The sequence below is a fragment of the Peromyscus eremicus genome, chromosome 15 (assembly GCF_949786415.1).
Source record: "Peromyscus eremicus chromosome 15, PerEre_H2_v1, whole genome shotgun sequence".
NCBI lineage: Eukaryota > Metazoa > Chordata > Mammalia > Rodentia > Cricetidae > Peromyscus > Peromyscus eremicus.
This window is the reverse complement of record NC_081431.1, coordinates 71,344,732-71,358,344: the sequence shown is the minus strand read 5'-3', so window position 1 is coordinate 71,358,344 and position 13,613 is coordinate 71,344,732.

The window sequence follows — 13,613 nt, the reverse complement described above, 5'->3', positions numbered from 1 at the left end:
CACTTAGTGACACGGAGTCTGAGACATGATGATGAAACTGTGGAGGGTCTCAAACAGATGTGACGCCAGTTCTCAAAAGCAACCCTGGGCCAGGGAGATGAGGCTTGATGGGTAGAGGTGCTTGCTGCCAAGCCTGGTGACCTGAGTTCAATCCCCAGGACCGCACGGTGGAGGGAGAGAACTGACTCTCTCACATACGTATACGAATACACACGGTGATCTATATGGTGGTCAGCATTGATCTTCACACTGACTGGACCTAGAATCACCATGGAGACAAAGCTCTGAGCATGTCTGTGAGTTTCTAATTTGGTTAATTATGATGAGAAGGTCTACACCAGCCGTGGGCACCAGTGTTCCCTGTGTTTGAGTCCTGGGCTGCGTAAAAAGGAGAAGGTGAGCTGAGCATCAGCATCCATCTGTCTGCTGCCTGACTGTGGATGTCATGTGACCACCCGCCTCCTGCTCCTGCTCCTATGACTCCCCACCATGATGGACGGTACCCCCAAACTGTGAGCTCAAATAAGCTCTTCTTTCTTGAGTTGCTTTTGTTGGGAATTTTGTCCCAGCAACAAGACATAGAAGTTACGCAATATGCATGTGCACAGGACACACAGGAGGAAGCTAGGGTTGGGAAGAAAAGACACAAAAAGTCTTATCTATAATGCTGAATTGTACCAGAATATATTTGCTTTCAAAGTCAGTAAAAACAAATCTAATACATATACAGCAAATTTAAAATAACAGGGAAAACAAGAAGAAGAAAAGAAACCCATCAGGTAAATGTCATGAACATATTGAACATTTTAGTATTTTATTTCCCTCTGAATTGTTTTTCCCTATATTAATATTTTACTGTTTATCTTGTCTTATGTATTTTAAGTTTGACAAGTAATAGTTACTTCTTAGAAACCATCTTGGAGGTGAAAAAGTAATATGTATATAATTTTATATATTTACATTTATGACATTATAAATATAATATATACTGTAGCCTAGGCTAGCCTTAAACTTGTTTTGTAGCCAAGGATGAACTTGAACTCCTGATCTCTTTGCCTTTACTTCCAAGTGCTGGGATTCTGGGCGTGGGTCGCCATACCCCGTTCAATTCTGGTGTAGGGGGATTGAGCAGAGGGCCCCATGGAGGTTAGGCAAGCGCTCTACCGGCTGAGCCACATCCCTGGCCCTGAATTCCCTCATTCTATGCTTAGTTCTTTGCCCACCTTTCTGTACGCATTTTAAGACATTTTCTGCACATATAGTTCAAGTACATAGGCATGTTGTAGGTGCACTGGAGTGTGTCTGTAGTCCCAAGGACCCAGAGGCTGAGGTGGGAGAGCACACACATTTTGTCAATATATACACTTTAAAGGATTATAATTGTGTGTGTGTGTGTGTGTGTGTGTGTGTGTGTGTGTGTGTGTGTGTGTGTGTGATGGTACCTGTGTGCAGAGCAGAGGACAACTTTGGGAGTTCTCGTCTTCCACCATGTGAGACTGAGGGATCCAGCTCCAGTCCTCATGCTCGGCAGCGAGCGCCCCTTGAGCCGCGGTGGCGGCAGCCAAGGGTTGTGATCTTAGGGTTGAAAGGCCTCAGTTTGCTTCAGCCGAGGCCCTCAGACCTCAAACGGTCGTTCAGCCCCAAGGAAGGGCACCAAGAAAGCTTGCTTCCCCCGTGGAGAAGACAGCAGGGGCCACACTGCAGAATTGTCACAGTAACACGACATACAACTTACACAGTGTACATGTGCACAAATTAGTCTCCAAAAACCAAAAAAAAAAGAACAAAAATATTTATTTTATGTGTGTGTGCATTCATATGCGTGCACGTGTGGAGGTCAGAGGAAAATCTCGACCATCCACCTTGTTTTGACAGGGTCTCTGTAGTTGGCTGCCTCTGATGCTAAGCTGGCTAGCCTGCAGGCGTCTGGGAAATTTCTTGTCTCTGTATTCCATTCCACTGTATGATTGCTGGGATTGTAGACAGGCTCTACCACCACCGGCTTTACATGGGTCCTGGGGATTCAAACCTGGGTCCTCACGCTAGTGCAGCAAGCGCTTTACTGGCTGGACCATCTCCCTGACCCCAGGCAGATGGACTTCTGCTCTCCGTTTCTCACTGTGTGTACTTTCAGGGGACAGGCTAGCTCGCGACTACTGTTGACTGGCTGTTTCACCTCATTTTATTCTCAGAAACTCCTGATGAGTTCGATTAGGAAAGTTACTCAATATGAAGATGTTCTCTTAGTTGATGTAGTGGTGACTTGAACTCCGCCATCAGGACGGGGCTTAGGGCTCTGCAGGGGTCAGCACCCCGTATCTCACAGTGACCCCACAGCATGAGACCCGGCTCTCCTCTCCCCTCTCCCTACACCTCCAGCATCTCTGGCAAGTGCGGGTTCAGAGGAGAAGGTGTGATCCTGTCGTTTCTTCCCATCCGACACATTTATTCAATGAATCAGACCTGAGATCAGCCTCTGGTTCCCAAATGTGCGTTTTGGGTGAGAACATGAACAGAAGAGTTCAGATAATGGCCTTTGGTGACTCATCTCTTTTTTTTTTTTTTTTTTTTTTTTTTGTCATTAGTCAGTGAGAGATCATACAGTGTATAATGGCTTAAGAGAAGCATCCAGGGTGCGTGTCAGACTGCTCACATTGTGTTTTGTAGAATGCGCCCTAATCTGTTCCGTGCGGCTCCGAGTGAGTACTCAGACAATAACGATATTTGTAGGCAGCCAGACTGAAGATAGAGAGAATCCACTTTGGGTCTCAGATGATGCTGTATGAGTCTTTTGAAGTAAGTAAAGGCAGGTGGGATTCAGTAGGTACTGTACCTGCAGCATGAGCATGAGGAACTGAGTTCATATTCCCAGAACTCACTTAAGAAAAACAGGTGATGAGCTGGAGAGGTGGCTCAGAGGTTAAGAGCACTGGCTGCCCTTCCAGAGGACCCGGGTTCAGTTCCCAGCACCCACGTGGTGGCTCACAACTGCCCCAAACTCCAGTTCCAGGTGATTAAACACCCTCTTCTGACCTCTGTAGGTTCCTGTATGCATGTGGTGCATATACATACACTCAGGTACACACATACATACACATAAAATAAATACTTTTTCAAAGAAAAAAACAGATGGACCAGTGAGATGGCTCAGTGGATAAAGGTGTGTGTGGCCAAGCCTGATGACCTGAGTTTGATCACCAGGGCCTTCATGGTAGAAGGAGAGAACTGGTTTCTGCAAATTGTCCTCCGACCTTCACATGTGTGCTGTGGTGTATGCACGCACACACGCACACACACATGCACGCACACACCACATTCAGTCAAGACTAGTTTCCTGAGGAGGCTTAGAGGCCCTAGGTGACCGGCCCGTGCCACCTCTCTGCCACCAGCTCTCTGACTTCAACTCTCTCTTGCATGAATGAATGACTTGGAGGTTGGGTTTGGGTTTTTAAACAAAGCTTGGCAGTCCCCGACACTCATTTTATAGCAAAATAAATTCAGTGGTCTGTATAGAAGGAATACGTTTATATAGTCAGCTTCATAAACTTGTGTGGGCTGGGCTCTGGAAACAATTGCTCAGTGGTCCTGAGTGCTTATGCATTCCAAAAGGAGTTGAGAAATACGGTGAAAAAGTGCGTTAGAGGGGCTGGGGAGGGCTGAGTTGGTGCGCTGCTTGCCAAGTACACATGAAGCCTGTGGCATGATCCCTAGTACCGTAAAAACTAGACATGGTGGTGCATGCCTATAACCCCAGCATTTGGGAGATGGAGGCAAGAAGACCAGAAGTTCAAAGTCACCCTTGGCTATACAGCAAGGTCAGCCTGGGCTGCATGAGACTTTGTCTCCAAGAGAGACAGAGAAATGGAGAGATGCAGATTAGTTAGTGTCCGTCCCCCTCCCATAGGCACCGCGTCTGTATCTCTGGGTATCAGATGTATTTCTCTGCCTGCAAGGAAGTCCCCTGTATGCCCAGAGGCAATTCTGTGCCTTATGAGGACTTTTTTTTTCTTTTGCCAACCAGAAAACAAAACGCTATTCTGATTATCCACCGTGGGAAAGATAAGTGTCCTAGATTGTCATGCTTCCTTTTGAACTGTCCCTGGAAAGCGGAGTACAGAGCTCAACAGTGGCTTCTAGAAGTGCACACGTTTCCCTGCAGTTTCCCCCACTTGCCTTAAAGCAAAGTGGCTTGTTTAGAAGTGACCTCGAGGTGAACTTGGGGTGACTTTTCAAATCGTACAGATTACAAAAGGCAAATGGTGCACTTTCGCATGGGTTGTTATTTGTCTTGCTGTGTTTGCTTTAGGCAAGCGTGAGGAGAAGGAAGGAGCATCCGCTTTGTAGTCAGGCAGCAGCAGCAGCCTGGAAAACCAACACCCATCACCACTGACCTAGAGGTCTGACCTTGGTGGGGTGGAAGCCTCAGTCTTCTGCTCCATTAAATGGGGATGTCCATGCTGACCTGGCAGGATTGCCCTTGGGCTTTGGGGAAATGAGTGGCAAGGTGTGTAGCACACCTGCTGTTCTAGCCCGTCTGTGCTTCATCAGCATCAATCCCATTGCACCAGAAGTATAGACACTGAGGCTAGGGAGGGGGTTCAGTTGGCAGGGGGCTTGTCACTCTAGTGTGACGACCTGAGCTCTCATCCCTAGCAGCCCACATAAAAAGCTGGGTGTGGTGGTGTGCATCTCTAATTCCAGTGCTAGGGAGGCAGACACAAGGCCCCCCCCCCCCCCAGCTCACTGGCCAGCCATTGGCCAAATAGGGGAACTCGGGGTTTAGTGAAAGACGCTGATTCAGAGAACAAGGTGGAAGGTCTGGAGAGATGGCTTGGCAGTTAAAAGCATGTACTGCTCTTCCAGAGGCCATGAGTTCGGTTCCCAGCACCCATGGTAGGTGGCTCACAAATGCCTGTAACTCTAGCTCCAGGGGATTCGACACCCTCTTCTGGCCTCTAAGGACACCTGCACTCCTGTGCACATATCTGCACGATTATAAAAATTAAATCTTTCAAAAAGAAAGAGAAGCAGGTGAGTGATTGTGAAAGACACTTGACATTGGCCTCCGTCCTCTACATGAACGTGAACACACGTGAATGTGCACTCTCATGCACACATGCACACACACACATGAACACTACACGCATACGTCACACACATATACACACTTACAAAAGAAACTGGATTCTGAACAGGATGTTATATCCCACATGAGGTAAGCACTCGTGGTACCTGGACTTCCCACAAGGCGGGCACTCCTACTGCCCTGATTGCTGGTGTCTGCCAGTCAAACCCTCAGCTCTGCAGCGGCCCAGGAAGGACTCTCATTTCCCATAATCCCTTGCCTCCCAGTCTCCTTTTCCAGATGCCTTATACCTGGGTAAGGGAACCAGAGCACGTGACCCGTCACTTTCGTGTGTCCCCCTTTTTCCTCTCACTTTGTTTTCCAGGTAGGAAGCGTGAGTTCCCAAGACAGCAGATGAACTCACACTTCCCATGTGCTCTGGGCACAGCTTGCTTCAAGTTCAGGTACAGCACAGATGGACGCAGAGAGGCCAGACATGGTTTCTGGGTAGAGTGGTCTAGCAGAGCCCGTTTTTGCACTTTGAATTTTCTAGATACGGAGCTCAGTCCCAGCTGATGACTGCCGGGCCACTGGTCTCAGTGAGGTACCTTCCTGGGGTTCTAGCCTGCATTCCTTACAGAGGCCAGGCAGTAGACGGTGCCTGGCTGCCCTCCGTCAGCCACCAGGTGGCAGCAGAGTCTGCCGAGGACCGGAAGCTGGGGGCAGAGCCTGTGAGTCATTTATCATTTATTCATCACCTGGAGTGGGCGGTTGGCCCGCCTGCGGGTGGCTGGCCTTGAGTTCTTTAGCTCAAAGTCAAACCCGTTAGCGTGCTGCTGGTGTGGCCCTTGACAGTGCTCAGAAGTGGTGGTGAGATGTCTAGTGTCCACGATTTGATTAATGTCGAAGTCAGGGCCTGAGTACTCAAGAGTCACAGCACGACTTCCATACTGCACCTCTGATATTCTTGCTGGGGTGTGTGTGTGTGTGTGTGTGTGTGTGTGTGTGTGTGCATGTGTGTGTGCATGTGTGTGTGTATGTGTGTGTGCATGTGCGTGTGTGTGTGCGCGTGTGTGTGTGCGCGTGTGTGTGTATGTGTGCATGTGCATGTGTGTGTATGTGTGTGTGAGCATGTGTGTGTATGTGTGCATGTGTGTGTGTATGTGTGTGTAGGACAGAAGTTGATATCAGGTGCTTTCCTCTGTAGTTCTTCACCTTAGTTTTTGAGACAGAGTCTCTCCCTGAACCTGGTGTTCACTGATTGGCTAGACTTGCTGGCCAGGGAGTTGTGTTACCCAGCTGTTTCCAACCCCTTCTGCACCACTATACCTGACTTGACATGGATGCTGGGGATCAAACTCGGGTCCTCATGTGAGTCCAGCAAGCGCGTGGCCGACTGAGCCACCTCCCCAGCCCCCAGCCGGCTGATTTCTAGAATGTCAAGGATGTGCTAACCCGTCATGGAATGCCCTGCTTATGTGTTGAGGGTTATTTTTCAAAGCTGAGGCCTGAAGATGGCGAGCCAGTTCTAGAAGCCCCGCTGCCTGATGCCTCCTGGGACACTGCCCAACCCTGCCAACCCTCCACCTCACTACCCAACCCTCCGAACCCCACTACTCAACTCCCCACCCCACTACCCAACCCTCCCAATCCCATTCCTCAACCCCGACTCCACTACACAACCCCCCACCTCACTTCCCAACCCCCCACCCCACTTCCCAACCCCCACCCCATTACGTCCCAACCCCCTGCCCCACCACTCCACCACCGTCTCTAGTCAGTAGACTGAACTCTTTCCCTCCTTTCCGCTAACACGTGCCTCCTCAGTTGGCCTGCTGAGGATGATGGCTGATCCTAGCTTGTTAGGGTTGCCAGGCTCTGATCCTAGCAACTGTGGACACAAAACAGCTCTCACCTGAACAGGTAGAAGAATTAGTTTATCCTGGAGCCAACTATGAGTGACCATGGCTCAGGGACACAGACTTAGGTCACTCCAAACTCCATCTTCGAATGTGGAAGTCATTTCATGTTGTTTTTTATGGTAACAAACAGTGATAATCAAGGTATTTTTTCGGATATATGGGTGGGACATCCCAGAGGTGGGTTACAGCCCAGCAGAGAGACCTTAGCTATAGGCCTCGGATGGGATTCTTAGCCCTTTGATGGTGGAGAATAGGCTTTTGTTAATACATCCCGAAGGGTTTCACCCATTAGTCATGGGATGTTAGGTCTGGCAGACGTGGGCAAGGAATGGCTATTCAGAGAGCTAAAGATGGCCCAAGATGAATTATGATTAGGCTGTGAACCTGGAACATTCCAACCTCTCCATGTCGCTGAAGTTTCAGTCAGTCAGCCAGCCTTTGCAGACATGACTTCTTTCTAGGAATTCTCTCTCGTAAAACTGTGACCATGCCAGCTTATTAGAACCTGGTAAAATGCTGTGACTTGCTTTGTTTTGCATGGAAGGGATGGGTCTCAGGACCTAATGCATGGTCAAGCCTCTGCTACTGGGCTATGCTTTTTCTACATCTCCACTCCCTGGCACATACTGGGAATTAACAGAAATGTGGATCTGTTTATCTGTGTATGGATGAGTCAGTTGGCTGTCCATCTTATATTGTATATTCTTCTGGAGTTTACTGGGCTTTCCAGAACTTACATGAGGAGATTCAGATACCAGCAACAATCTCCAGGTACATCAGCCACTGTACAGTTTGCTCAGCAAGACTATCTGTGCCTCGCGGCAGGACCACAGTTTCTACATGAGAAGTCCCTGCTACCCTTCGGGTTATGTGTCTGGTGGTAACTGGTTTGTAAACTTAGCTGGCTGGGAGTCTGGGATGTAACACAAGAGACAGAGGAGATGTTCCAGCTACTGAAGACCTGACACATAGAAAAGGGGGTAGGGTAGACCCTTGGGTGGGGGTGCAGCAGCCATTGATGTCATTTAATGAGACCTTCTCCCTGTCCCCGGAGATGCCTGCACACATCCACAGGTAGCTGTGTGACCCTGTCAAGCTTTTGTCTCACCACTGTGACTTGTGGTAAAAATAAGGAAGGAGTCTGGAAGCCGTTAAGGTCACTGTGCAGAGACCATGGCACTACATCATGCTGAATAAAACTCGATCGTTATAGCATCATTCTTTCCAGAATGCACTGCAGATAATTCTAGAAAGTGTGTGCGTGTTGTTCGGATTTGACTCCACTCTCAACTTTTAAGGAATTTGGTAAGAACGTGTGAAGAGGGACTGGAGAGGTGGCTCAGTGGTCGAGTGGAGAGTGCTGCTCTGGCAGAAGACGTGACTTCAGTCCCAAGTCCCCAAGTCCAGTGGCGTATAACCACCTGCAACTCCGCTTCCAGAGGGTTCTAATGCCTCTGTCCTCAGTGGGCACCTGCACTCACATGAACATCTGTATATACACACACACACACACACACACACACACACACACACCTTAAAGAAGAGAACATGTAAATAGATCCTTATTTCCTATTGATTTATTCATTCACTGATGCGTGTGTGTGTGTGTGTGTATGAGAGAGAGAGAGAGAGAGAGAGAGAGAGAGAGAGAGAGAGAGAGAGAGAGAGAGAGAGAGAGAGAGAGAGAACTTTGGGGAATTGGTTCTCTCCCACCATGTGGGTCCCTGGGATTAACTCAGGTTGTCATGTTTGACAGCAGGTGTCTCTAGCCACTGAGCCATCCCACCTACCCTGAGTGTGGTGTCTGTATAAAACCTGCTTTCTTCTCTTAGAATAGCAGGGCATCTGTGACTCCATCAGGGACGACCTTCACCATGCTCGTGAAGGTCTAGGCCATTTCAGCCTGGGGTCACCCGAGGCCGGACTTTCTGGGGAGCCCCAGTGTCAAATTTCAGTCCCATTTGTCAAAGTACCAATTTCTATTCGGGGATGGTGTATAACAACAGAAAGATCCTCAGGTCTGAATCCTTAAATGTTTCAAAACTGAGATGGATGGAAGGAAGGGAAGAGGGGAGAGACAGGCAAGCGGAACGTAAGGATGACGGAGGGACGGAAACGCTGGAACAGTGCAGAGGCTGGGCTGGGCTCCCAGGAGTGTGGGGAGAGGAGGGTGTAGCAGTGGAGGGCCCGGTGGAGCTTTTCCTGCCAAGATATTATGTAACCCACAGAATGGGAGGGCAGGGGTGGCCACCCAGCCTGTTGGCTCAGCTCCTGTGTTTCCCCGACTACAAGTCACTGAAGCCACCACGGGCATCCAGCCAGAGCCTCAGAAGAGTTGCTCTCAGCGTCTCTCAGGCAGCTGGGAACCCAGAAGGAGCTCCGTACAGACTCCCTGGGCAAGCAAGGGGCCTGTGATGGTTATACTGCTCATCAACTCGACAGGAGCTAGAGTCACCTCGGGGAAAACCTCTGGACGTGTCTATGAGGGAGTTTCTAGATCAGGTTAATTGAGGTAGGAAGACCCACCTTAAATGTGGGTGTCACCATCCCGTGGGCTGGGGGTCCCAGACTGGCTAAAACATGAGAAAGTGAGCTGAGAACCAGCATTCTCCTCCCGGGGCTTCCTGACGGTGAGTTCCACATGAGCAGCTGCCTCGGGCTCCTATTACCACGGCTCTTCTGTCACAGTGGACCATCCCCTCCAACTGTGAGCCAGAGGAACCCTTCCCTCCTTAAGTAGCTTTGGTTAGTGTCTTAGTTACTCCTCTAATGCTGTGATAAAACATCATGACCAAGGCAGCTTGTAAAAGGAAGTGTTTAATTTGGGGATCACAGTTCCAGGGGGTTAGAGTCCATGACTATCGTGGTGGGGAGCCTGGCGGCATGCAGGCAGGCATAGTGCTGGAGCAGTAGCTGTGAGCTTATATCTTGATCCACAGCATGAAGGAAAGAGAGCTAACTGGGAATGGCATAGGCTTTTTGAAACCCCAAAGCCCTCTGCTAGTGACACACCTCCTCCCATAAGGCCACATCTCCTAATCCTTCTTAAAGAGTTCCACCAACTGGTGACCAACCATTCAATTATATGTACCTATGGGGACTTTCTCGTTCAGACCATCACAGTTCAGTAGTTTGTCAGCACGGAGAAAGGTAACTAATATAGGGGCCTATTGGTAAATGGTCCAGCTAAAGATTTGTGACACCCTTCCAAGGCAGCTGGAATTTCAGTTTCTTCTGTGTACATCCTCAAAGAGAGAATGTCAGATGCAGTTAGGTGAATTCCCCCAAGGTCAGGCAGATTGCTTGCTACTTCAGTCTTGAGGTGTTGAGAGTGAAAGCAGCTAGAGCGATGGCCCGTTTGGTAGAATGCTTTGACCTGTGTTCCGTCCTATACACCCAAAATATACATATAAGCCAGGTACCGTGGCACACGCTGGCAATCCCAGCACTAAAGAGATAGGGACAGGAGTCCTAAGGCTTGCTGGGCAGAAAGCCTAAACTAGTTGGCCAGTCCCAGGCCAGTGAAAGATCCTGTCTCAAAAACAAACGTATTAAAAACCAAAACCAAATTAGGGAGTGTGTAAGGAGTGACATCTGAGGTTGTCCTCACACGCACATGCACACATATGCATGTTGACTGCACACACTGGCAATTCTGGGTTATGACACCTTCATCTGATTCTCATTTCTTCACAGCCCTCAGCACTGCAAAACCTGGATTACTTTTTAATCTTCTTTCCTATTTTTGTTATTCTGCTGTTGGGCTGATTATGCAGTGCTGCGCGTGTTGTTGATTCTGCGACACCTGTTCTCCAGGGACAGAGACAGAGCTCTGCTTTCAAACCATCCTCTTGATCCTCTCACAGAGCGATGCACGGGTGCTCACCCTGTCCACCAAGACCCTAGAGACTGACCCTTTACATGGGCTTGTCACATGAGCCACACCAGGCAGGAGCCTCAGAGGCACCAAGATCCCAAATCTATTAATACCCTTTAGCCCTCTGTCTCAAATGGTAAAGGAATAAATGCATGGGGGAAAAAAAACCCAGCCTCTCTGCCAAAGAGGACAGAAAGCAAGTTGGCTGTGACGGTGTCACCTGGAATCACCTCCAGGAAAGTGCTGCATCACCCCAGATCAAGGACAGCAAGGAGGTCTGGTGAGTGACAGTCCTGTTTTGGCTGTGTCTCAGACAGCAAAGCCTCAGAGCAAAGTGAAAAGAGATTCCTGCACAGGAGTAAGGAAAGTGTGAGAGCCTGCTCTCTGCTTGAGGGTGATGGTTGTGAGCACATCCATAGAGAATGCCTCCTTTTATGTCTCATTTATGCCAATTACTCAGGACATCTCCAACTTCTTCAACTGTTTACATCTTAATGGCCTTTCCAGAACTTTCCAGGACATGGACAGCCATGTGTAACTACCCTGGAAGGCATGAAGATATTCTAAAGAGACATTGTGCCTGTCACTTTGGTTATCAGTGGATCCCAAGAAATTAGAATTTCCCCATCAGTCTCTTGCTAGGAGAAGGAAAGACTACTTGGAGCAGGTGTCTCCCGGCGGTGGGGTGGGGTGGGGGTGGGGGCTTGTCTCCAGGAAGAGACCACACAGTGATGACAGCCTGTCAGAATACCTTGCAACAGAAACTGGAGCCCAGACTATGATGGGTCAGTGACGGGCAGGACCACACCTTGACCAGGACTGTTTGGCTCTGCACACCTCTTTCTCCCTACTTAAACCTGAACCTCACGTCAGGACCCTGAAGATGGACTTACAGGGAACCTCTTTATTTGTCCCTTTCTCAATGTGACCACAGTGAATCAGTCTCTTCTTTCTGCTTTTCACTACTGTCTGTTTGACTGGCCTCTTGAGGATGGGTTCCCAAGCTGAGCCTCCCTGCCAGGACTCAAGGTGCTCGGTTACGCTGGTGGACTAGGGTGACCTTGAGTGACAGAAGAAGGAGAGGGCTGCCCTGAGTCCTTCACAGGTCTGCTGGCTGAGGGCAGAGGCCATTTCAGCCTGTGTCACGTCTTCTCTGAGCTCCCCCAGACCCTTTCTAGATCTTTTGTTTTATGAAAGAGAAAACGTGTGTTCTCCGATAGGTTTTCTAGACAAATGGAATTTAATCTGTGATGTTTTATATACCGTGTATGTGTGCACATGGAGCATGCGTGGTGGCCAGAGGACAACTGTGGGAGGTGTTTCTCTCCTTTCTACCACGTGGCTCCCAAGATTGCACTCTGCTGTCAGGCTTGCCTGGCAAGCACTTAACCGGGTGAGCCTTCTCACTGGCTTTATTTTTCTAATCACCTCCTTCAAATGGTACCAAGAAGGTGTCCCTGAGCTATTCTGAGACTGATGACTCTGATTCTGGATTGATCTGGATCTTGCTTCCTGAGACCTTCCCCAAACTACTTGCTGACAGTGTGGTTAATTCCCGGAAGGCTGTGAGGTAGGAACGGGTTCAGTGACCCCCACTGCTGTGGCCGGGAACCCATGTGCCTCCATGCTGCAGATGCACAACAGCTGTCTTTTGAGTGAGTAGTTGAATTAATGGCTGCTGAAGGGTGAATGTGGATTCGCATTCTTTGTGGGCAGATCCTCTCTAGTCTTCGTTTAGAACCAATGTGAAGCCCCAGACACGGTACTGAGAAGCACACCGTGGATCTACACGCTTTAGATACTTGCTGTACGGCTCCCCTCATCTTTGCCTCCCTAGAAGTAGACACCAGCCTCGGGGCTGGGTTTGGAGCTCATCTGTGACGCGTTCGCCAACCTATGTGAAGCCCCGTGTTCGAACCCCAGCATGAACCAAGCATGGTACACACACCTGTAAACCTAGCTTAGAGGCAGGGACAGGAGGGATCAGAAGTTCACAGTCTCAGGTACACAGCAAGTTCTGGGCCAGCCTGGAATACGAGAGATCCTACCTCAAACCAACAAACAACAGCAAAAACTATCCTGAATTTATTTTTTATCTCTCTCTCTCTCTCTCTCTCTCTCTCTCTCTCTCTCTCTGAGACAGGGTTTCTCTGTGTAGTTTTGGTGCCTGTCCTGGATCTCGTTCTGTAGACCAGGCTGGCCTCGAACTTACAGAGATCTGCCTGGCTCCTCTTTTTTTTTTTTTTTTTTAAACACAGTTTTAGAAATCATATATCTAGGGCTGATATGGTAGCTCAAAGGATAAGGGCACCTGCTACAACGCCTGGCAACCTTCATTTGATCCTGAGTCCCACATGCTAGAGAGAGAACAAGCTCCTGCAGGTTGTCCTCTGAACATCCCCACCCCATGAACTGTGGTGAAAATGCATACATCACATACATACAATAAATTAAAAATGAATGAATAAATAAAAGTAATTAAAAAAATTTAAATCACACTGCTAAATAATAATGTTTGCCTGTGATTGTGTCTAATCATTATAAAAGTAGTGTCAAAAAGGATATAATCTATTGGTTTTTAATCCATCATACTTCCTTGAAACACAGCTTTAAAAGCCATGTAACTATGCATCTCTCAACAGTATGTTATCCAGTTTTTGCTTAGCATCTGAGGTCTATGTAAATGGCAGCTCATGACATATGGTATTCTGTGACTTGCTGTTTTCCCATCCCATGTTGTGTTTTCAAG